This window comes from Rhagoletis pomonella, unplaced genomic scaffold (genome assembly GCF_013731165.1).
Source record: "Rhagoletis pomonella isolate Grant_MI unplaced genomic scaffold, Rhpom_1.0 Rhpom_scaffold_00008, whole genome shotgun sequence".
NCBI classification, from domain to species: domain Eukaryota; kingdom Metazoa; phylum Arthropoda; class Insecta; order Diptera; family Tephritidae; genus Rhagoletis; species Rhagoletis pomonella.
The window spans coordinates 29,065,525-29,089,689 of NW_023458562.1; positions in this window are offsets into that span (position 1 = coordinate 29,065,525).

Here is a 24,165-nt window from a genome sequence, read left to right on the forward strand (position 1 = left end):
CATTGGCTGCTGGTGGTCATAAAATCCAACCGACAGGCGCATCCGCAGCATTCTTTGGTGGTTTTTAAGCTACGAGGAGTGTATTTTTTATTTTTTTTGCATTGCACTGCATTGGTGTGGGTGTAGCTGCTTGTGCGAATGTAGGTTTGTATGCGCATTGCCTTACATTTTTTGCACTTTCAGCAAAATTTCAGCTCAATGCTCGGTTGGTTCTGTGGCCGTTGGCAGGCTGCTGGCTACAGTAAGAACATTCATGTGACTCTTTCAGATTTATATGCGCCCACGCGTAAAACGATTGGGTGTTGCAACATACATGTATGCACATGTGATGAACTGATGCAGGAAGCATAGAACATATCGCACTTAAATATGATATACATATGTACATACATATATACCACTTATGTATGCACGTACCTTATATACTTGTATTCACACAATGAAGGAAGTGTTTTAGCAAATTACTGTATGGATATGATGAAGTTTTTTGCATTCCATACGCACTACATATGTACAACTGTACATAAAGACATGCGCATATGCATGTACGTATGTACGCCTGTGCTTACATAGCGAATTATATACTACACCTGCGTGATTTTCATAGTGATTCCAGGTCAGTAGTTGTGATATTCTCAATTCCTAAATGTATGACTTTCACTTGTGAATTTATTTGCAGGAAGTTTTTCTTTCAACGAAAATGCGTGAATTAAGCTATTGTATTATAAAAATATAAGAATTTTATTAAAAAAGAATTAACAAAATAAGTCCCTAAAACATATATACTTAATAAATATTACTTTTTAAAAACTAAAAATTAAAAGAAATATAAAATTAAAAAAGCTCCTAACAATTAAATGAAGCTAAAAAATAATTTTTTTTTTAAACAAAATAATCTTAAAATTCAAAAAAAAATATTAATGAAGCGCAAAAAATTTGGTGTCAATATTGCACACCATGTTAACTTCAAAATCGGTCAATGAAATATCAAAAAAATCGGAAAATCAACTTTGGGTGGCCCACTTGAGAAAACTTGACTCAGTATACATATGCATGTATTTTGCTTTGCAAAAGAATAAACTCTAAAAATTAAATGAAAATTTAATTAAAAAAAGAAAACAATCATTAAGTTAAAAAATCCGCTGCCCGAGAACTCGAACTTAGATCTCTCGAATGGCACAGCAATGCTTTACTCATTCGGCCATTGCGACTGTTGGAGCTTTTCACTATGAAAGGTGGAAAGGGAGCTTGTTTTGTAAGATTTTCGTGCCAGAATAAACAAAATATTTGAATCTTGCCTACTGTATTTCAATGTCTTACAAAAGTCTTTCAACTATCTTAGCCATAATTGCCCTGTCCGACTCAAAGCCCTCCGACACACTTTTTTCGGTTTTGACATGCCCAATGGCGTTTAGGCACTAAGTTACGACGTTATGCACTGAAATGGAATTGTGTGGTAGGTCAGAAAACAAATAAATCTTCTAAGCACTCACGAATAGTCGATCCAATGCAATGGCTTTGAGAAAGGATTTTCCCTGTTGAGCGTGGGAAACCATTACTAATCTGCAAACTTATCAGATTCCTTGACGAGCCTTAGTTGCATGTCAAGAGAAAGAGAGCGTAACTGGTTCATTTTCAATACATCGGAACCAAAAATTTACCATCTTAGTCTGATGAAGGCTAGACAGCTGCAGAGATAATGCGCTGTACTACTTATCCTCAGCCTCTAAGTACGATGGACAATATAACTATGGTGATCACATATATATATGTAGCAACCATTCATTTTTTCCCGCAATAAGTCCTACCACATAGTTCCCTCCGATTATCAGATCATGATTTTGTCCAAAACCTGCAAATCCATTTTACCGGCAGTAGAGACTGGGAACTTAAAAACTGCATGCGATAAAAAAAACCGATCTTTATAAGCGGCTATAAAACGGACATTGGCACAGGTCCGAACGAGTTCTCTAATGAATTGACTTTATTTAGATAGGTCATTAGACTTCCTGATTACTGTAGCGTATTCCATGCTGAGATATCTATGTCTGTGCAATTGACATGTCGGCCCAACTGGTAAGCATGATCGCCCACGCTACATCAAAACCTGCCTTCTTGGCGGACAGTTCAGATGCAATTAAGGCACTTGGGTGGGTAAATGCCCAGCCCGATATGCGATAAATAATGCCGAAGATTCCTATAATTTCTTCGACATCATATCATAAATCTCTATTGAGTGCGGCAACGCAGTAGTATTCCTTGCGAGTGAAAGAGATGTGAAATAGAGGAGAAGCAGTTTAATGCATACGATCCCCTAGGGATGCCTGTGCTGGCGAATTGAGGAGACATATATGAACTGTATGAAAGATGTGATAAGTATAAGGATAACGACAGAGATAAAAACAAAGGTAAAGACGCAGTCGAAAGCTAGTACAATGACAAAGACAAATACAAAAATACAGACAAGAATTAAGGTTAATATTATGAAGATGATGAAGGTAATGTTGCAAATGAAGATGGAGGTAAAGATAAAGATGAAAATTAATGTGTGGATGATGATATATATAGATGGAGATAAAGATGAAGATTTAAGTGGAGACAAAGATAAAGATAAATATGGTCAAGAACATTAAGTTAACACCACGATTGAGATTAAGCTTAAGATTAAAATTAGGATTTAGAACTAGATTAAGTTTAACAAAATTAAGATTAAGAACTAGAACGGATTTAAAATTAAGATCAAAATAATTACTAATATTATTATTAAGATCAAAATTAAAAATAAGATTAAGATTAAAATTATTATTAAAGTTAAGATTAAGATTTAAACTAACATTAAGACTAAGATTGAGATTAAGATTAAAATCAAGATAGAGATTAAGGTCAATATTAAGATTAAGATAAAGATTACGATTAAGATTAAGACCGAGTAATATTAAGACTAAAACCAAGCTTAAGATTAAGATTATGACTTAGATTAAGATTAAGATTAAGAATAAAATTAAGATTAAGATATCATTTAGATTACGGAAAAGACAAAACTGAGTTAAAAACAAAATCCAACGCAAAGGTAAATGCAAAGGTAAAGACAAATACAAGTTTCACTTCATCTTCACATAGGCACTGTACCTTTTGCACTTACACACATTGGTCAATGAATCGATCTGAAAGTAACTAAAACACTAAAATTAAGGAAGTGGTTTAAGACAGCAGAGGAAGCAACAAGTCCCGGTCAAAGTGGTTAACATAAACTGTTGATGACTGAAAAGCTTGTTTAAAAGTGAATGAACGGATTTATGCTAATAAATATGTGTACGTGTATGTAAATGTATGGGATGTGCTTTCCATGCATGCCATAGCATGCAGTTAGATTTGTGCGTATGTTTGTATGAATGTAAGTATAAGCACGTACGCATTAATGTGCAGTTTTCCTTCTTATTTAAGTAGATATTACCTCATAAAATGTTTACTTTTTATAATATGTTTGTAACCATGCTACTCCTCGAGTAGTTAGTAGGTAAAGTAAAACCCAATTATCGTGTCCCGTTAAGCATCTATTACTAAGCACTAACAGTTGTTACGACAGTCGCAACAACTACAATAGCAACAATAGCAGCAACAACAAGTAGCTTATCAGCAGCAACGGTAGTCGACGTAAAACTTTTAAGTTGCAAGCAGTAAAAAATAAAATTACACTAATAATAGTTGCTGCAGCAGCAGCAACAACAACAACATCACTAATGATCAGCTGCATAACAGCCGTGGTTAGCAAAATTGCCGAACAGACAACACCACAAACACACACAAAATACAAGCATCGACGACAGCAAGAAGCCATGAGAACAACAGCAACAACAAGTCAACACAGCTGATGGCAGCTACATATATGTATGTATGTAAGTGCAACAGGCACTGCAACAACAAATAAGTTAAATTACTTGCTGTAATCGAGTAGCAATAAACTTGAGACGATTTTTCGGGTTATTGCGCAACAACATAACAACATAACAACAACAGCCAAGCTACCTCTGAAATCATATGCAACAAGGAAATGTGTGCTACGGGCAATATACTATACTACATGCAACATGCAACATAACTACTTATGCTAAGTACAACTATAAGTGAGAGTGTTGTTGTTGTCGCTGTACTGCGCAACTGTGCACGATTTGAGATGAAAAAAAAAACAAAAAATAAATAAAAACAAGTAAGAAAGTCTAAGTTCGGGCGGAGCCGAACATTAAATACCCGGCGCAAGTATTAAATATATGTTTTCCACCTTCCGAAAGCTACCGCTACATGATAAGCCGGGGTGTATACATTTTAAGTAAATTAGCGTCCTTAAATTTCGAAATATTGAAATTTCAAGCATATCTGAAATTTACCGTTATATGAAAAGCGGCCTCAATTTTAGTCCGATTTCAACAATTTGCAAAGGTTTGCTTTTATGTGGCAAGCACAATAACCATACTGAGCTTGGTACAAATTGCTAGAACGGTTAGCGAGATACATATATGTGATCACAAGTGGGCGGTGCTACGCCCACTTTCCAAAATTTCGTCATAAACGTATTTCTTGGTAAAGAATTGTTGCAATCATCAATTTTGAATAAATTAGCTTCAATATTTACTGATTTATCGAAGATTTTGTATTTCTCGAAATTACCGTTATATGGGATGTGGGCGTGGTTATTGTCCGATTTTAGAAATTTTCGGCCAGTTGGTATGCTGTACCAGGACCAACAACTGTGCCAAGTTTGGAAGAAATTGGTGTAGCGGTTACCAAGATATACACATGTAACCATAAGTGGGCGTGGCTACGCCCATTTGCCAAAATTTTGTAATATTCTTATTTCTCGTCTAAAACTCATTGCAAATATCAATTTTGAGTGAATTATCTTCAGTAGTTACTAAAATATCGCAGTTTTCGTTTTTCTGAAAATTACCGTTATATGGGAGGTAGGCGTGGTTATTGTCCGATTTTTAAAATTTTCGGCCATTTGGTATGCTGTGCAAAGGCCAACAACTGTGCCAAGTTTGGAAGAAATTGGTGCAGCGGTTACCAAGATATACACATGTAACCATAAGTGGGCGTGGCTACGCCCATTTTCCAAAAATTTATAATATTCATGTTTTCCGTCTGAAACTCATTGTAAGTATCAATTTTGAGTGAATTATCTTCAGTAGTTACTAAAATATCGCAGTTTTCGTATTTCTTAAAATTACCGTTATATGGGAGGTAGGCGTGGTTATTATCCGATTTCGCCCATTTTCAATACCATCCGTCCCACGCCCAAAAGAAGTTCACGTACCAAGTTTCGTTAAGATATCTCAATTTTTACTCGAGTTATCGTGTGCACAGACGGACGGACGGACGGACGGACGGACGGACGGACGGACGGACGGACGGACAGACAGTCACCGCTTAATCGATTTCTCTTTTCATTCTGATCATTTATGTATACATTTGTCTATATCTATCTCGATTCGTTTTGCCTGTTACAAACAACCGTTATGTGAACAAAGTTATAATACCCTTGTGCACAAGTGCGCTCGGGTATAATAACAAATAGAAGAAGCAACAGCCAGCTTAGCTAAGCAAATTGCAACGCAAAACAAAAGCTGCGGAAGAATAGTTGCTAAGAGACTGTAAAAACTGCATGTTGCAACAATAGATATATCTACAGATTTTACGTACGTACGTACGTTTCACTGCTAAACTTACGAAATACATGTGCAATAAGTATAATGATTTTAAAAATGCTTATATGCATGCTTATTCCTTACTCAGTCCTAACTGGAAAAGGGAACCCGCAGACTGCCTACGGAAGCTAGAGTGACGGAAGAACCATCGTTGACTTTGATTGGAAACATTAGCGTAGCGAATTTAAAGTGTTGTTGATTAGGGATAATCACATGGCGGGCGGATCGGTAGACAAAAAGACGTATGGGTAGATTGGACGACTAGTGTACAAGTGGTACTTAGTTTAGTGTGTGCGTGGCACGTTCGTTTTGTAGTAGTAACATTAGTTAGGAGTAGCAACAACAATAGCAACAGGCGCCGGAATTAAAAACGATAATACTCAATGCTATACCGGATTAAAAGAATCGCATCTGATTTGCTCCAATTTGTGTCTCTCGTAAGTGCCTCAGTATTTATATTAATAAGTACGCCTTCTCCCCGTGCCGGAATCTTAATCACGACTCTAGACTCAGCACATGATACGGAGAGGGTAAGATGGTGTCTAGTTAAACCTCAGAAAGCTGTCAGTCGTCTTGTTTGGTCCAGATGTGATATTTAGCTACACTGTGGGCGTGAAAATAGAACCATCATGTAAAGAAACAACTAGTCGTCTCCTCTAACTATTAGACAAAAAACTACTCGGATAGCAGTTAGGTTAGATGGCTGTCCAAAGAAAGGCTTTGTGATACCGCCTGAGGTTTTGTAATTGGTGCTTACACCATAGGCCTCTTTGAGGTCATCGAGATCGCTGAAGAAATGGATCCCAAGAGCTTTTGCTCTTCGTTCTGATAGAGCCGGGCAATGGCATAAGAGATGTGGGATAGTTTCCGCTTCGCCTTCCTCTATGCAGCCTCTACACTAGTCGTTCCAGGATGCGCCCAGTTCAGCTGCGTGTAATCCAATCATACAATGTTCGGTAAGAACTCCTCTTACTATGCGACTGTGTTGTTTCCTTAGATTAAGTAGTTAAATACTTGGTGCGTTGGGCGTCTGCGGCTGGTCCGGGTGTTTTGGAAATGTGACAGGTCGGTTCCCTTCGCCATATTATATTGAAAATTTCTAAGAATTTTTCATTCAGTAGAATTTTGCATGTTTGAAGGGGGATGCCATGGATATCCCTAATATCTGCATCAGGCAATGTTGTTGTATGACGCGCAAGTTCGTCAGCATTTCAGTTTTCCTGAATGTCGCAATGAACAGGTACCCAGACAACGCGTGTGCTGAATGTCTCAGCCATCTCTCTGAGAGAGCGGCGGCTTTCTGTAAGCGAAAATGTAGATATCATGACTAGGTATCCTATCACACTGCAACAGTGATGTGGTCTTTGAGATTGCCATCAGTTCCGCCTTTAAAAACACAATGTGCCTAACTGTTTTGAATAAACTCCTTTGTCGTGTAAACATGGATTGGTCCTCTTTTCCTGTCAGTTTCCAATGACCATTCCTCCCTTGAGGGAATAACGGTGGTGAACCTGGTTTTGGGAGGGCGAGTGGGTGAGATCTATTCGGTTGTAGGAAGTTTAGTAAGGTTGGACAGTACAACATATTTGCGATGCGGAAAAAATCCTCAGACGGTAAAAGCTGTTAGGTTAGGTTAGGTAAAACTGCCTGGCTGGTAAAGGCCTCACATAGACAGATATTTTCGACCATAGTTACCGGATAAAATTGCTATTCATGGGTACTACATATATCAAGAATCCTTAACACCTTCTTAGCGGATTTTAGGATTTTGTGGAACCTTTCTTTTCTTGCTCGCTCGAGGGTAGTAAGGAATGCTCAGACGCAAATTTTTCAGCGCTGGACAATCGAATACTATGTGCTCCACCGTTTCTTGTTCCATTTCGCATTTCATTCAGTTCACGTTACTTTCCAAACCCATTTTAAGGGCGTGGTTAGTTAACAAATCGTTACCAGTTATGAGACCTTCGTGGTTTAAGTATAAGCTTGCTCAATTTCATATCATGTGACCTAAGCATGGCCTTCGATAATTTGCATCCAAGAGATAGGGATTTCCAGCATGACTGGATTGTTTAGTAGCCCTCCTTCTTCTGTTAAAGTATCCACCCTTTCGTTTCCCTTTATGCCTCTATGCCCTGGTACCCAGTATAAGTGAATTTTTAGGTAGTCATATTTGGCACTATGGATTTTATGGCTGCTTGGTTATCTATATAGAAATTAATATGAAAAGCTCCGCTGCTTTCCTTGTAAGACTACAAAATTAAATCAGCGTTAAAAGTGCCTGCATATTTCGGTTTGGCGCTATAACCATCTAAAAAAATTCGGTTCTTTGTCTTCTAAGCCAAATAGTTTTTCCATCCATTCTTGATTCTCCTTTGGATTTCTAGACTGACATTCTTATCGGTGTTAATACTGGATGCCAAATAAACGAAGTTGTTTTCCTTTTTGGAAATTTTGTCTGTATGCGCTCGAACTATTTTTTTGGTAAGAAAAGATACTTCCTCTGTCCGTTTCGTATAAAGTAGCCGGAAATGTCCTTTTCAGCTCTGTTGGGTCATCTGGGATGAACGATAGCACGATTGAGAGAAATAGAGGTTGCACCAATCACGGTACCGCTATTCCTCTCTCAGTAAATTTGACAGAATCGTTGTTTGTATGACGTCACACTTGTGCAACTTGTTTACGTATTTCTTGCAACATTTTTTATTCTTCTTCCATTCTTGCTCACGTTTTGGCATTTCTCTCTCGCAATTGCACCAGTGTGACGTCACACAAAAGTTATTCTCAAAAATCCTCTCTGATAGGCGATTCTATCATTCTTGGAACGATAGTACTCGCCGACGAAGTCTCTCTTCTACCGCAAATCGAACACCGAATTTACATGGCAACTGAAGTAAATGTGGCAGGGCCGCAAGTTTTTTTCGCCTTGCTCCATCCATAGTATTTCCGGAATGATGGTTATGTCAAAGGACATGCCAGGTGTATGACCTAAAGTCATAGTCTTTTAAACTTTTGCGATGGTTGTAATCAAAAGAAGGGGGTCTCATTCGAGGCTTTCTGAAGTTTGAAGTTCATCGGAAAGCGTTTTTACGTGGCCGGTGCACAACCAAGTACTGCAGATACTAAGGTCGTAAATGCCCAAAGAAGATAAATAGAACTCACTTCAGAAACAAAAAAATATATATATTTATTTATTTATTTCGCCAGTGAATTAAACGACAGTAAAGAACGAGAAGAATCCCAATTACTACGAGTATTACCCCCCCCCCCCCCCCCCCGCCGTCTCCTTTTATGTCGCCACCCTAAACATTTCCGCTCCGCCTTTCATTTTAACTTCCGGTTGCAATAAATGTGATTGCAACGAGCCGGACAAGCTGGAAACAACACGCTTAATGTCATCGGCAACAACACCAAAGCAATAACACTTTGAAGAAAATAAATAAAATATGCGACACATTAAATAGTTGCAATGCGGGCAACAGAGCGAGGCAATACGAGTATATCTGCAGTCCAGCAACAATGAAATCGCCAACAACAAAAACAAATGCCACTGGCTGCCCTCTCCAACAACACGCTGCATTTTTTAACTACGTACTACAACACATTTAAGCTGTTCAGCAGCGGTAATTCGCAAATCTGCTGGTGGCAATTGTTGTTGTGCTATCAGCTGTGATGAAAAAAGAAGGGGGGGGGGGGAAAGCACTCATTTGGTTTTGTTGCTGAAGCAGTGGCAAATTAAGTTGCTGTTGCTAGCCGTTAGCGCTATTTGGTATGCAAGAGTAGTTTTTATAGTTATTGTAGTTATAGTATGTATATGAATTCTGCAAAAGTATTTAACGTTTTTTGTTGTTGGCAATTTATTGCGGCTATCTTTGCTTTTTTATTCTTTCCTTTTGTAGAGTTTTTGTTGTTATTGCTTTGTTGTCTATCTGTTGATATCACCCGCAGCGTTAATCTTCGAGATTAATCCAATTTAACACTTCATGTTGTTGGTAGTCGTTGCTGAAGTTGCTGTCGGGAATGGTCACTGTGCGCGTCACTTTAACACTGCCTGTCTGTGAGCAAGATTTGTGTTTGTGTTAATTTCCTATCCAACCGTTTTTTTACGCTTCTACCGTTGAATTGCTTCCTATTAGGAATCGCGTGATTACAGTGCTTTGGGAAAGGAGTTAAAAGAAGGTAGGTAGAATGTGAAGTTTTCACTCACCCGGTTCCTGGGTGTTATATTAGAAGTGATTTATTTCAATAAAAGTTAACTTGCTACATATATGTATGTAGTAGAGAGCAATGCAGGCTTTTCAAAAACATTTTAAATGATACCCATATTGTAATAATTCATTTAACATATTTGAAATGAATTAAATTTTTTAATAAGTGGCAACCCGTTCAAATCTTAAAATTATCTAAATGTTCAAGGGAAAAAATTTGTTATAACTATTCCGTTTGTCAAGGTGGCAACCATCTAGAATATATTTTCCAGTTATAACCTTCCTAACCGCTTTTTTTCTGATATTCATGTTGTGATACATATTTGAATTACCTAACTTCCCCTTATTCAACATGAATTTGACTTACTAAATATGTGGCAACCATTTTACGTGTAGTTTAGAACTTAATTGAATCAAATTTTTTAACAGGTGGCAACTCTTTTCATATTCATATTGTGATACATATCTGAATTACTTAACTTCCCCTTATTCAACATGAATTTGCCTTATTAAATATGTGGCAACCATCTTTCGTGTAGTTTAGAACTTAATTGAATAAAATTTTTTAACAGGTGGCAACTTTTTTCATATTCATATTGTGATACATATTTGAACTACTAAAGTTTTTAATAGGTGGCAACTCTTTTCTTGTTCTAAGCCAGACACGAATACGTATTTCTACAATCGAACCACGGCAACTGAGAAGCAGGGTGAATGGGTCTTTGGATAAACCTCTTTGAAATCGACGAGTAGGTGGCATGTGTCGATTTGCCTATCTTTTCCAGCATTTTCCGCATTGTGAAGATCTGGTCAATGGGGCATTCGCCAGTTCTGAAGTTACACTGATATGGTTCGATCAGTTGGTTCCTGAAGAGATTCTGTCTTTTTCATAACATCGTCGTTAGGACCTTACATGCATTACTAAAGAGTCTTTTACCACGCGGTAAATGGCGCAGAGAGCGGGATCTCACTTCTTGTGCATTGGGCAACGTACTCTGACATTCCAAACCTCATCCATCTATTCATCAAACAAATTTTTGCTAAACAGATAACATATTCGCCCTACAAGCTTTTCGCCGGCGGCTGTAAAAAGTCCAGCCGGTAGCCTGATGGCTCCAGGAGCTTTGTTGCTTTTAAGGCGCATTATTGCTGTTCCCACCTAAACTTGGAAAGACGCGAGCTACGTCCCTGACTACTGGTATGGGTTCATTTATGTCAAATGTATCACGTGGTCCACTATTCAATTGCGTTAAGCAGTGTTTCTTTCTTACCTCAAGCTTACCCCAGACTTCTGTAACCATGTTTTTTATTTCAAACTTCGTCTTTGCGGGAACAAGCTCCGGTCGGGAAACTATTTAAATGCTGACCTCTTTTCAGATAAAATTTCCTGCTCGACATTATATGAAGCTCCTTGTACTCGCGACCTTCTGCCCCTTTTTGTGTTTTATTATTCTTTCTTTCCTCCCTACTTTTCGCGCGGTACCATTTAATAGTATTGCGCCTAGCCATTGGCTGACTTGGTGTTGCAGTTGTTTCTGCGTGGTGGGTAGTAACAAACAACCTCTTCCGCAGCGATACGAAGTAGTTATTTGGCAAGTATAATGCCAGTACTCATTTAAGTTCAGAAGGTGAAAAGTTGGTTAATAAATCAGGATTGAGATTGGATTAAGAAACTTCTCGGCTCTTCGTTGTAATTACACCTCTGAGACGTCGAACTTTCGTCGCGACGGGCGACGCAATGTCCCAGTAGTCCTAGTCGATTGTGGCCCCGCACACGTCATGAATACTTGGCACTTGTAGAAACGCTCCTTGGTCTTATCGACATTCCCGCTTCCGGTACTGCGTTGATGTCCGCCTTGTATTATCTCTTCCATTTGTTAGGGTATTAAATTTTGAGGAGGACAAATATTCATGGTGGCTACCGCTGTGTAGTAGTAAGCAGTGCGCGCTTCCACTCCGCAGGGCCTGGGTTCACGCTCTGGACAAAGCAGCATCGCAAACAAAATGTAGACAGTTTTTTTCTTAACAGCGGTCACACCTCGGCAGGCAATGGCAAACCTCCGAGTGTATTTCTGCTACGAAAAACAGCTTCTCATAAAAATGCAATCGCCGTTCGCAGTCGACGTAAAACTGTAGGTCCCTCCCCTACACATCCCACTGCGGGGTATGATAGCGAGTGCTTTACTCTCAACGCCGACAAATGCCCTAGAAACGTTGCTTCACTTTCTACCTGTGGACTTACATATATGATAAACCACATGCAAGCTGTGATGCAATTACTTTAAATGCCTTGGTCGAGTGTAGTGTTACCATGGATCCGTTGGAAGATCATCCAGCAGACTTTAGACGCCTAGACTACACACATAGTACCATCCACTGGTTTGAGGAATCAATTCCAAACAAGTTATGATGGGGAGTTTTACTCGTATAAAGTCTCCCTAAATCTTAGTGTTCGTCTACCAGATACTTGTACTTTTTAGCTACTTTTTCTGGCTAAACTAACAGCAAACGACGAAGCTGCGATATGTCCGTCACACATGCTGTATGGGTGCCGAGCCAAGCAGACATGCTGAGAAACAGCATTGCAGACGAGTTGGCGAGGAAATGAATATTATCGTCTGCGATCAATACCACTCGTAAAGCGGACAATACGCTATCTTCTTACAAACTCAGGCTGCAAAATAACTTTGTCAAACCAGCGAATATATGTAGCTAGTCTGGAGAGGCTGTTGCAGGATAGCAAGACAAATCTAGTCGCAGTTGGATAAGCGTATAACGGGTTAGGTTAATCGGAGTTCTTAACTGGGAACCTCCTGATATGACGCACGTTATTTGAATGGATTTGCAGGCAAACGACTGCGTGATATGGAGGAAATCACCACACGGGGCTATGTCACTGCTCCGAACTGGCGTGGGCTCGTCGACATTCGTTGCTACGCTGCTCTTTTCAGCATCTGATTGAATCGAATTCAGAGCAATGAACTGGTTTCATTTCTAGGGTAAAAGTAGGAACATAAGATGTCTGTAATATGGCATCATTATCGAGGCATGGTGATCTTAGCGTACAATTTTCCAGTGTTGGATAAGGGCAGCGAAGATAACCTTACTCATCTCAGAAATCTAGAAGATAGACATTAGTTCCAAAACCGAAGTTCATGCGTAAGCCAAGTATAAATAGTATTAAAAAAAAAAATCTCTTTCTGAATCTAAGACATCAGTTTTCTCCTAACTCATCTATTAATTTGCAGCTCTAAGCATCATTTCAAGTTGATGTAAAGATCCAGTTATAAAACTCTTTATTTATTTATCTTCATTTCACCAACAGTTAAATCTCCCTCGGCAGTGATTTTCTAACTTCGTTTCCTCTCGCTTGTTTTGTATTGTTTTACAGTTTCAAATTTAATCTTTTATGTGGACACATGTGCGCAAACTCGCATTAATTTCAGTCAACTGCCCACCATAAGCTCAACACTTCGTCATTGCGCACACCAGGCAGCTGTTGGGATGCATTATGTCGTCTGCCCTTCAGACATTGTCGTTACCACTTTATTTGTGACTACTACTTTGCCCAGTCAGCCACCGCCAAACGCCGCCACCACTTGCTGTTTCATTCGCATAGTCGTTGAATGTAATTGTGCTCGTATGAGGAGTATATGCATGTATTTTATTTCAAAACATTTTCCGGCGTCCGGCGGCTGGTTGCTTTATTTTTTTTTATTTCAACTATTTTTAATTTTTTTTTGCTGCTGTTGCATTAGTCTATTTGGTTACCCGTCTGGGCGGTCGGCGTCTCGCGTAAGCGTGAATTTAATTAAAATATGCAAATCGCGTCATTCAAGAGCACAAGTGTTGAGCTTCGAGACAGCATATTTTTTCGCAACTTTTTTTACTTTTTTCTTTTAATTTATTTTATTTTCATGTAGTTGAAACTACACATATAGTCGTATAACCGAGCATGTGGCAGTGTGTCGCATTAAGTAGTATGTTGCAAGTTGCAATGTCAAGCGCGTTGCTACAGCTCTCTTAAGTAGTTAAGCACTAGGTGGACGTTTTGTTCACCAAACAGCCATTTGTCCATTATGACCAACGCGTTGATACCACGCCTGCCAGCTTGCCTGCCAGCCAGACTGCCGGACTGCCTTTCCCCTTTCTCGCTTTCCCTGCTCTTATTCGACTAGTACTAGTTATTTATTTGAACCTCCTTTTCATAGCGCCTTGCCTTCATTTGTGTCCTCTGTTGTGTCACATGTGTTTTGTTTATTTGCGCACTTTTATGCGCAAAAACATTGTGTGTGTTGTGCCACTTGTTGCTGTAATTGTTGTTGTGTTTTTTATGGTTGTCGTTTCGGCCATGAAACTGAAATTTATTGCAGTTTTTATTTCCGTTGAAGACGTTAACGTTAACACATTTCCTTCTTTGCGATTTGCATTTGCAGTGCTTTGCTATGACTTTTTTAAATTTTTTTTCTTTGGTCTGCGTACGGATTTATGGTACTATTGCTTGCAACATGCGGTCTTTATTTGCATGTGTTGCAAGTTGCAAGTGCTTAATCGCACTGGTGGCATAGGCAAATTTCAGTTTTAATACCCGGATTAGTGGGAGATTAAATTCTTCACACTGTCAGCTATTTAACGCCATAAATTCTCAGCATGGTTTGCATAATTTGTATAGCTGGGATATGTAAAAGTCGGTTTTAACTAAGCTCAGCTGAGTATCAGTTGTTCGGTCTGGGTTTGGTTTAAAAATACTTAAAGGAAAAGAACTTGCTTCTTCTTTTGAAATTCCGCTGGGATTCCATTACCCTGAAAGGCTGTCCCGAGGGACAGTAGAAACTGAATTCGCCAGATATGTCCGCAACATATCCAATAAACCAACATTTCTCGTTCATTGTGGTATTTGAAATAGTTTTTTGCAAAATTTTACTGATTCTCTTTACGTAGTAATATATCGCTGAAGCATTTCTTAGACTACCTAGAAGACGTTAGTCCGAAGGCATAAGCAGTGGTGAAGGTGATGCCAGCGAAGAGCGTTACGGTAGCACTCTATTCCCACGACAGCCGCTGCTGCGTACCGGAATTACTCGGGTTTTTTCCCGATCAAAGGCTGTTGTTCCCGCGACCTAACCCGGTTTAGTTCGGCAAACCCCATCAATCTTTTTCGCCGATAGTACAACACCATGCAGCCGGGTTGCTCCGCATAATTCTTATTTCTGCTGCATTTGCCAGAGACGACTTCATTCGAACTCTACTTCGTTAGGTGCAACACTTGCGACGGATGGAGTCATCTAAGAACCTTTTCAGGCCCTAGGTCGCAGAGGGAGTGGCCCACAATTCCCGTGGTAGGGTTAACCAGCAGCTCTTTGTTCATCACACAGTCTGTTTCATGTGTCAGAACCGGATATACCGGAAGGTGGATTCAATCAAATGCAATTATTGCCACTTCCGATTATGTTCTGGCCTGCGCACTACAAGTGTGAGGACTCAACAAACTTTTCAAGAACGCCCTATTTCAGAATTTAATTGAAGAACACCTTTGAAAGGTCTAACTCATTTAACTAATTCAGAAGTATATGAAATATAAAAATTCCGTAGTCAAACGAAAGATTGTTAAGAAATCTCTAGTTTTAACATTTCGATTGTTTGAAGGGAGTTGCCGCGTGTTTAAAAGGTAACATTCAAATTATTCAGTATGTTGGATGACTTATTAAAAGATGGGTTTGAAAGGGATTTATTCGTGACCTTTACTTAGGAGGGTTGCCATTTGTTCGAACAATCAAATTCGAATTAGTCCATCAGTTTATTGAAATACATGTGTATCACAATGTCAGACTAAAGAGATTTAAGAAGATTTTAATTTAGAATAATTTTGAAAAGGAATTTCAAAAATGAGAGGTGTAATTAGAGACCTTAGCCTGTTTCGTCGGTACAGGGTCATTTGAAATTCGATGAAAATAAAAACATGCACTAAGCGAGACTGCTCTTCTTTCGGTAACAGCTGCACGGTTTTGATGAAATATGTCACTCGGATCTCTTATAACTCTGACTAACATTTGGAATATTTTTTAGGTTCTCGAAATTCAATTTTGAAATTATTCTTTAAAAAAACTCGAACCTTTTTTTATTTATTTATTTTCCCTGCAAACCATTTTTTCAGAGTATTCTGCATTGTAAAGAAATTTTAAAGAATTCGTTAAGATTTAATTCGATTTTTTGCCGAATTTTCTAAAATGAAATAAATTACGCACACTTCCATTCTTTTACGAAATTTCGGAAGACAATCTGTGAAGCAACGAAAATAATGCTGCTATGTGAAGAATATCTTTCAGAATTTTTCCAGAATTTTCTCTATTTTTTGTATAGAAATTTCTTTACGAGTTCGTGTCAACACTTCATATAACGTTACCCGTTACAGAAATGAGATACTCCTAACGATTTCCTTAAAATTTCGTGAACTTTGGTTTGCAGGGTTGTTTAATTTTTGCTTTATTAACTTTCTTATTTAATTTTTCCCCCTTTCTTTATTAGTTTTTATTGTTTTAAAAAGAAAAAAAAAAATACATTTATACCCGAGCGCCCTTGCGCACAAGGGTATATTAACTTTGTCCACATAACGGTTCTTTGTAACAGCCAAAACGAAGCGAGATAGATATCGACAAATGTGTACATAAATGCTCAGAATGAATAGGGAAGTCGATTAAGTCATGTCTGTCTGTCCGTCCGTGTTGAAAATCTTTGAAATCGCGAAATAACTACGCCCACCTCCCATATAACGGTAATTTACAGAAACAAGAAAACTGCGAGAAATCAGTGACTACTGAAGCTAATTGACTCAAAATCGATAATTACAATAATCATTTAGCACAAAATTAGATTATTTTAGATTTTTGGATAATGGCCGTGGCGCCGCCCCTTATGGCCACAAATCTGTATCTCGGTAACTGATTCATCAATTTTTACCACACTCGGTGCAGTTAATAACCTTGGTACAAGGAGGAAGAAAAAATTTGTGGAAAATTATTCAAATCGGACTAAAATTACACCCACTTCCCATATAACGGTAAATTACAGACATCCGAAAACTCCTAATTTACTCCAAGTGAATAGTTACAACGATCTCTTTACAATAAATAAGACTGCTATAGACTTTTAGAAATTGGGCGTGGCAATGCCCACTTTGTGACTACAAGGTGTATCTCGGTAACCACTTTATAGATTTCTACCACACTTGGTTCAATTATTTCATAAACTCTAATTCAGCATATTATCGAAAAATTTGAAATCGGGAAAACCTCCTACTTATCATGCAAATCTATTTCGTTTAGAGAAAGTTGAAACGACGATATTTGATACCAGCGCCGCGGCGTATATAAAGTTCGGTTTAGCCTTTTACTTGTTTTTAATTTAATTTTTGTTTTGAAAAAACTTATTGCTAAAATGCCAATAGCATAACACTAAGACCTCCTCGTTAGCAGATCTTTCAATTAGTCTTTCGAATGACAGTAAAGCGCTTTCAAGATAGTTTTGTCTTTCGAAAGACTGTGGTGAGTTAAAATACAGTTGCCAGAATTGCACTGTTAAATTTGAAATTTTATTTAATTTAATTTAAATGCCTGAGTTGGGATCCCGCTAGATAGGAACCCCTACCAATAAAAAACAACAACTTGCCCAGGATGAGAAAAAAAACAGCCAAAATCATTCAGGCGGTTTCAGCGCCAATCAAGGAGACGAGTAGGATTTGTAAGAAGTCGCTGTTTCGAAAATTTTTTTGTAAAGAGTTGCCAATTGTTTACAAAGTCGAGTGTAATTTAATATAATTTATAATCTTGCAATTGTAAGGGATGTGATCAAAGAACGTAGATAATAAGAAGGGACAACTCGTTATAATTGCAGCGAAAGTGAGTAACAGGGGCATGCTTACTCTTTTGCCCTGGTACGTGTTTTGATTGGATGAAAAGAGAGGGCACGCCCCTGTTAATAATATTATAATATTTTCGCAATTTTTGAAAATTTCACCTTTTTTCTGCAATTTTTTGACAGAGAATTAGGTTTTAGGTTCACTGGTTTATTTTTAAAAACTTCGGAGTTACGCTAGAGAAATCTACAACTAGCCGAATTAAGTGTATCTCGTTTTTACTAAGAGCTGTAATGCTCGTTCTTTCTAAAAAAATCCACATTGGTATAAAAAGTACATACATATATCCAAATTAAGCTACATAGCCAATTTTAGTAAAAAATATGCAATAACATATTTTCTATTTTAAAGAAAATCTACCACTAGTTATTAATGACAAACATATGAAGAATTCATGTCTTAAATTTTTCTCAATCATAAGATGATATTTTCTTCAGTGATCGAATGAGAGATAAGACTAAATGAAATTGTCTTATACTAAACTGAAAGAAACATGTAAATTAATATACTGCCAGATACGTGTATGTACATATATAAATCGACTTTAGAGTCAAGATTATTACAGCCATTAATCAAAAGGCGTTGTAAATTGTCGAACAAAATTTAGTTGGAGAATAAATGGTAAACAAAGAATTACAAAAGTTAACAAAGTTCAAGCGAAGACAAGCAAACAAAAGATGAATGAATGCATGTAATATACAAAAACAATGGCTAAAAAATTCAAAACATATTATAGAAGAGGAATAGAAAAGGCGAGAGCGGGTGGTTTGGTTAGTGAAGTGTGGAAGAAAGTAAGCTGCTAAGATCGCTGCTAAAACCCCAAAAAAAAAATAAAAATCTTAAGACAAATGAGCGTGCTGCTGAAGTACACCTATGTAATGGTCTAAGGCCACTGAAATATACAATACACACACATCGGCCCAGCGAGTCATGTGCTATGTGGAGCTTTCTCTTCGGTTGAAGGCGTTAAATGCAAATTAATCTTGTCTCATCGAAAATATATGCATACATCTATTTGTATCTATTTAAATGGCCTAAAACAAAGCTAAGGCGATTAGAAAAAAATTAAGAAATGAAAAATTTACACATGTAATCTTAGTTTATGTTTTGTTTGCATGTGAAGTTCTGATCTGCTTTGATTTAGTTGTAGGCTAACGCTTTTGCTTTTGTTTTTTGATTTTCTGTCACTCTCTTTCTGGCTTTTATTTAAGCAGCAAGAATAAGCCACTTCTGCATACTTGTGTTAAATTGTTTTTCCCTTCGTTCATAATTGATTAGTTCTATTTAGAAAGGTGATCATTCACGTGTCGTGTTTGTTACAAGTGTCGCCGATGAAGGGAAGAGAGCGCCCTTAGTAAAGTGCGTTTATGTAAATTTTAGTAAGAAGGTCGATTACAAACTCACTTACTTCATTGCTTTGAAAATATTTGTTAAGTTGCGTATGTTAATGGCTTACATGACTCCATACGCAAATATAAAATTACAGCAATCTATTAGGCTATTTTTTTTTTGCATAAATTTCTTTAGTAAGACAAAGCGCGTATTCTTTTCTATTAAATTGAGCTGTCGCTTTGTGTGTCTATTTCTATTATATGCATTACGAAAATGATATGGATGGATAACCAAAACAATCTATCAGGATTTTGAAAGTAGGTTTAGCTAAGAAAATGAACGCGTTTTCGAAGATATATGTTCGCCTATTCTTTACATCGTATTTAAATCACATGACATGGCTTAATTTTTTTTAATGTCATTGAACGTCGATTTAAAACAAAGACGACTGGAGCAGTGTAAAAAGCTTTTATAATACTGCCTCCGGCGATGAACACTCTGAATGAATAAAAAATAAATTCAAATATGACAAGCAATTACAAACTAAAAAAATCCGAATCTGTAGGAAATATTTTACAAAAAAAATTTATGTATATTAATAAAAAGAAGCCTTAAGAAACGTTTTTTGAAAATTCTAAAACAAGCGTTGAAACAAAAACAGAAGTCCTAATCGAAAGCCTTTAGCTTTTCGCTGATAGTATTATTTTGATACCATTTTCCTAGGATCCCTGATATTATCTGCTTTCACCATTCGTCAGTTTCGTCTTACTACTTGGATTTGCCGATGAATCTAGTAAGGTTAGTAATGGAGCATCAGGAGATCTCCATAAGAGTTTGGTTGGAAAATCTCTCTAGGTTGTCACGTTTTATGCGTGCCAATGCCAATGTACTCGCAAAGTTAGTGTAGGAATGTTCCTAGATTGCAGTTACGGCAGCGAGGTTGGTTCGGAAGGCCCAGTGTCCAGTCATCGTGGCTGCATCTGAGTTGACAATTTATTGTCTCTGCTTCGGATTCATCAAGCTATGCTCCGGCCTTAGCCAATTCATCAGCCTTCTCATATACTTAAGACGGCGAAGCCAGCTGAGAGACGTGTCTACTGACTAGGCCATCGAGCTTAACCCACATTTGCATTCTCTCACTGTTTTAGAGGTAAATGTATGATATTCGTAACCCTACGCAGTTTCTCTCTTTGCAAACCCTCTCGATTCAAAGCTCTTCCGCTTGGAAGATGCTAGCAAAGATCTGTAGTCGTAATGATAAAGAGATATTCACCATCTCTGAAAACACCCTCGCACTCAAATCACAGCAGAATTCTCTTCGACTATTGTGTCCCTACTTTAATTTCATCTAGAAGGTAACTTCATTTGAAAGTCTTACCTGAAATATGTCGTAGGTGATACGTGGCGGACAAAATTGGATGAATCATGTTTTTTTGTTTTCAAATATTTACAATGTTTTTCAACAAAATTTGTTTTTGTTAAATATGCAATATGCGATTTTTTTTCTAATTTTATTTTTGATGAAGAAATGCCTCTAGATGTGACAGGTAATAAGGTCAATGGAAATAAGGTCAATTGACTTTATTTCCCACCCTGGTGCGAAATAAAGTCAATTGACATTATTACCTTTTCAAAAGCGAAATAAAGTCAACGAAAATTTGGAAATAAAGTCATTGACGCTATTTCCTCATTCAAATGGAAATAGCGTCAACAATGCTTAAAGTATGTCGATTCATAGAAAAAAATGTTGTTCTTACAATAAACATTGCCCCGTAAGTGTTGTTTTTTAATAGATGAAAAAGGTTATAGCCAAATCCTCAGTATAATGATATTAATCCACACACAATCATGAACTCCCACCAATTGATTTCATTAAAAAAATTTAAATTACGAATATGTAAAAACGCACAGCTGGAATACGAAAAATATTTGAAGAAAGAGTGTAGAAATTATCCATAGCTTGCAAAACAAGTTTCGTTTCCACAAAAATAAAGCGAACACTATTAAATTGAAGAAACAGTCCATGTCCAAAAACCCCGGAACCCTGAAAGAATTCTGTGTTTTAAATAAGCATATTTTGATCGAATTCGGAATGTCTAAGGTGGAAAAGAAACCAACCTTTCTATAAGGAAACAATGTCTCCGCCAGCAATTTGTGACGACATCATTTAAAAGTAGCTAAGGAGAATGACGACATTATTTATTAGATGGAACATTGAACGAGCCAATGTGCCAAACTGCGGGTATAAACAATTATTGATTATTTAATATCGGAACCGAGATCATATAAGTTAATTAATTGGTTTTCTCACACTTTTGAAACACAAATTATATGCTTTTTTACTGCAGACAAGTTGCTGCCCCAAAACACAGCAGAAATCTTCCAATCAGGGCTGCCAACTATGCTTAGTTATGAGGTGCCATATTGAGGATAAAAAAGTGCCAAAATGTGCCAAATAGAAAAATAAAAGTGCCAAAAAGGGTGTCATTCCTTTTAATCATTCACATTTAGCAATAAAATAAAGCTACATTTTCCAAACAAAAGTGCAATGATAAAATAAGATAAACCAGTTGAATAGCCTTTATAAATTAGAAAATTTTAGTTGAGAAAAAGAAGTACACGCAAAGGATTTCACAAAAATGTATTGAAATGTAATTTTTTTTACAAAAGTGCCATTTTGGCACTTTGTTCCAAATTCAAAAATTAAATGCCATTTGAAGTAATATAGGGACAAATGGCATGGTTTGAGCCAAGTTGGCATCCCTGCTTCTAATAACTTACAAATATAAAAATGTGAAATATCGAGGGCTTGAATTCATTAATACCCTCTATCTGCAATTTGCACAAAACCTAATTTGTGATTTTAGAAACCATCTGGGACTTATTACCTGTCGTTATGTAAGGAAGCATTAATATCACTGATGACAGTTAAAGCTTAGGTGGATTTTTATATCAGAATCTCATCTTTGTGAAAAGTGTGCAGATAGAGGGTATTATTGAATATAAGCCCTCGATGTTTAAAATATATACAAACTTTATTTCAACGTATACAAAAAATAAATCTACCTGCGCTACAGCACGGCGGGAGACGGGGAAGGGGGGGCCGGGGGGCCGTGGCGTAGCGTGACGTGGTGTGCGCGCCGGTCGCGTGGGGAGCGCGGCGCGCTAACGGGGGCCGCCGCGAAGCTAAGCAAATTTAGTGTTTGAAAGAGAAATTATGTCAATGGATTTAATTTCGTTTTTAAAAAGGTAATAATGTCAATTGACTTTATTTACTTCTGATGCAGATACGTTCCTAGAACGGTGACAGGTAATAAGATCAACGGAAATAAGGTCAATTGACTTTATTTCGCACCAGTGTGGGAAATAAAGTCAATTTACCTTATTTCCGTTGATGTTATTACCTGTCACCGTTCTAGGAACGTATCTGCATCAAAAGGAAAATTTTGAAAAAAAGTCGTTTACATCTCTTCGACGATTAGGACTCGATATGAATGTGTAAATCAAACCTTCAAAATTTATACAGAATTAGCAAAAATTTATCAAACTTTCTTTCATCAAAATTTTGAACTTTTTAATCTGAGTTAATATAGGGCTTATGAAATTTAAGTGAGAAAAAAAATATTAACAATCAACACTATTCTTTGGTCGTTTAAAGCTTGCACTTATTTTACTGGAGCCATGTAACCGCATACCTTAAAATTTTATAAAAATTCAGATTAAAAAGTTCGAAATTACATGAACCATATTTTTATGAAAAATCTCCATTCCTCCGGCTGTAACCGCCAGTGTATATAATCTAATGGTTTTTCTGATTCGAAAGCTTGTCAAGAAAACCACTGTCATCGTCCGCAGTATTCTCCAGTAGCCTAACCGCTTGATTCTGATTGCCGAGCATGCAGCTGTTTCGCGGATATGGAGTTCTATTGGCAGTTGATGCAGGATTACATTAAGCGCATCCGAAGGACACGACATAACTGCTCATGCAGTACCTGCAGTGCTGGCCCCCAAACTTAGGCCCCGTAACTTAGTATTGGTATTATGATAGTCACGTACATCCTGAGGACAAGCTTTGGCTTTAATCCCTTGTTCTTACTTTAATAATATTTTGCAGTTGTAATTAGCTGTGAAGGCTCTCTTTACGCGCCCCACGATATTTGTCTTCCAGCTCAGTTTGGTGTCTAATATGACACCCAAAGTTTTTCGCCTCGGGAATAATGTCAGCGTCGTTACACTAAGGCAGGGAAGCTTGAATTATGTTAATTTTGTTTTCTTGGTAAACAGCATCACTTCCATTTTTTTGGGGGCTGACACCCAGTCCACTTTTTGTGGTCTATAAGTGTAGCCTGAGCAATGCTCCCTTTAGCATTTCGCTAATCGTTGAGAGGAAGATACCTGATTCCCCATCACAATATCATCTGCAGATGCGACTACCTTCACTCCACCTTTGTTGAGATCCAGTATAATGTCGTTCAGTTCATTCAAAAAGAAGTGTGGCAAAAATCAAAGGAAGACAAAAATCATGAAACGTATATTATAAACGGCAGCAGTTAAGCTGGAGCATCGTCGTATGACATTAACGCACGTCTACACGTATATAACCATGTATGTATATATGTTTTATTGCATTTTTTTCTCATCTTTGTCTTAAAGCTGACTTTAAGGCTATACTAAAGGTATTCAATATCGACGGATAGGCACAAAGTGCAAGTTTCACCAAGTAAATGGAATACCTTTTACACAAATGTATATACATACACACATACTATCATGACTGTATAGTAACTATATAGTATCAAAGAAAAAATTCATACAAATATGTTGGTAAAAATGTGCCGGTTATCTATGCCTGTTTGCCATCTCGATGCAATACACTTCAGCAGGCAGCATTGTTTGGTTGCATGCCACAGCGCGGCAAATTTATGAACCTAATAGGAGACGCCGCGTAGCGCCTTTATAAAACTACATATGTATGTACATATGCGAATGTACACACACCACTACACACTCTTTC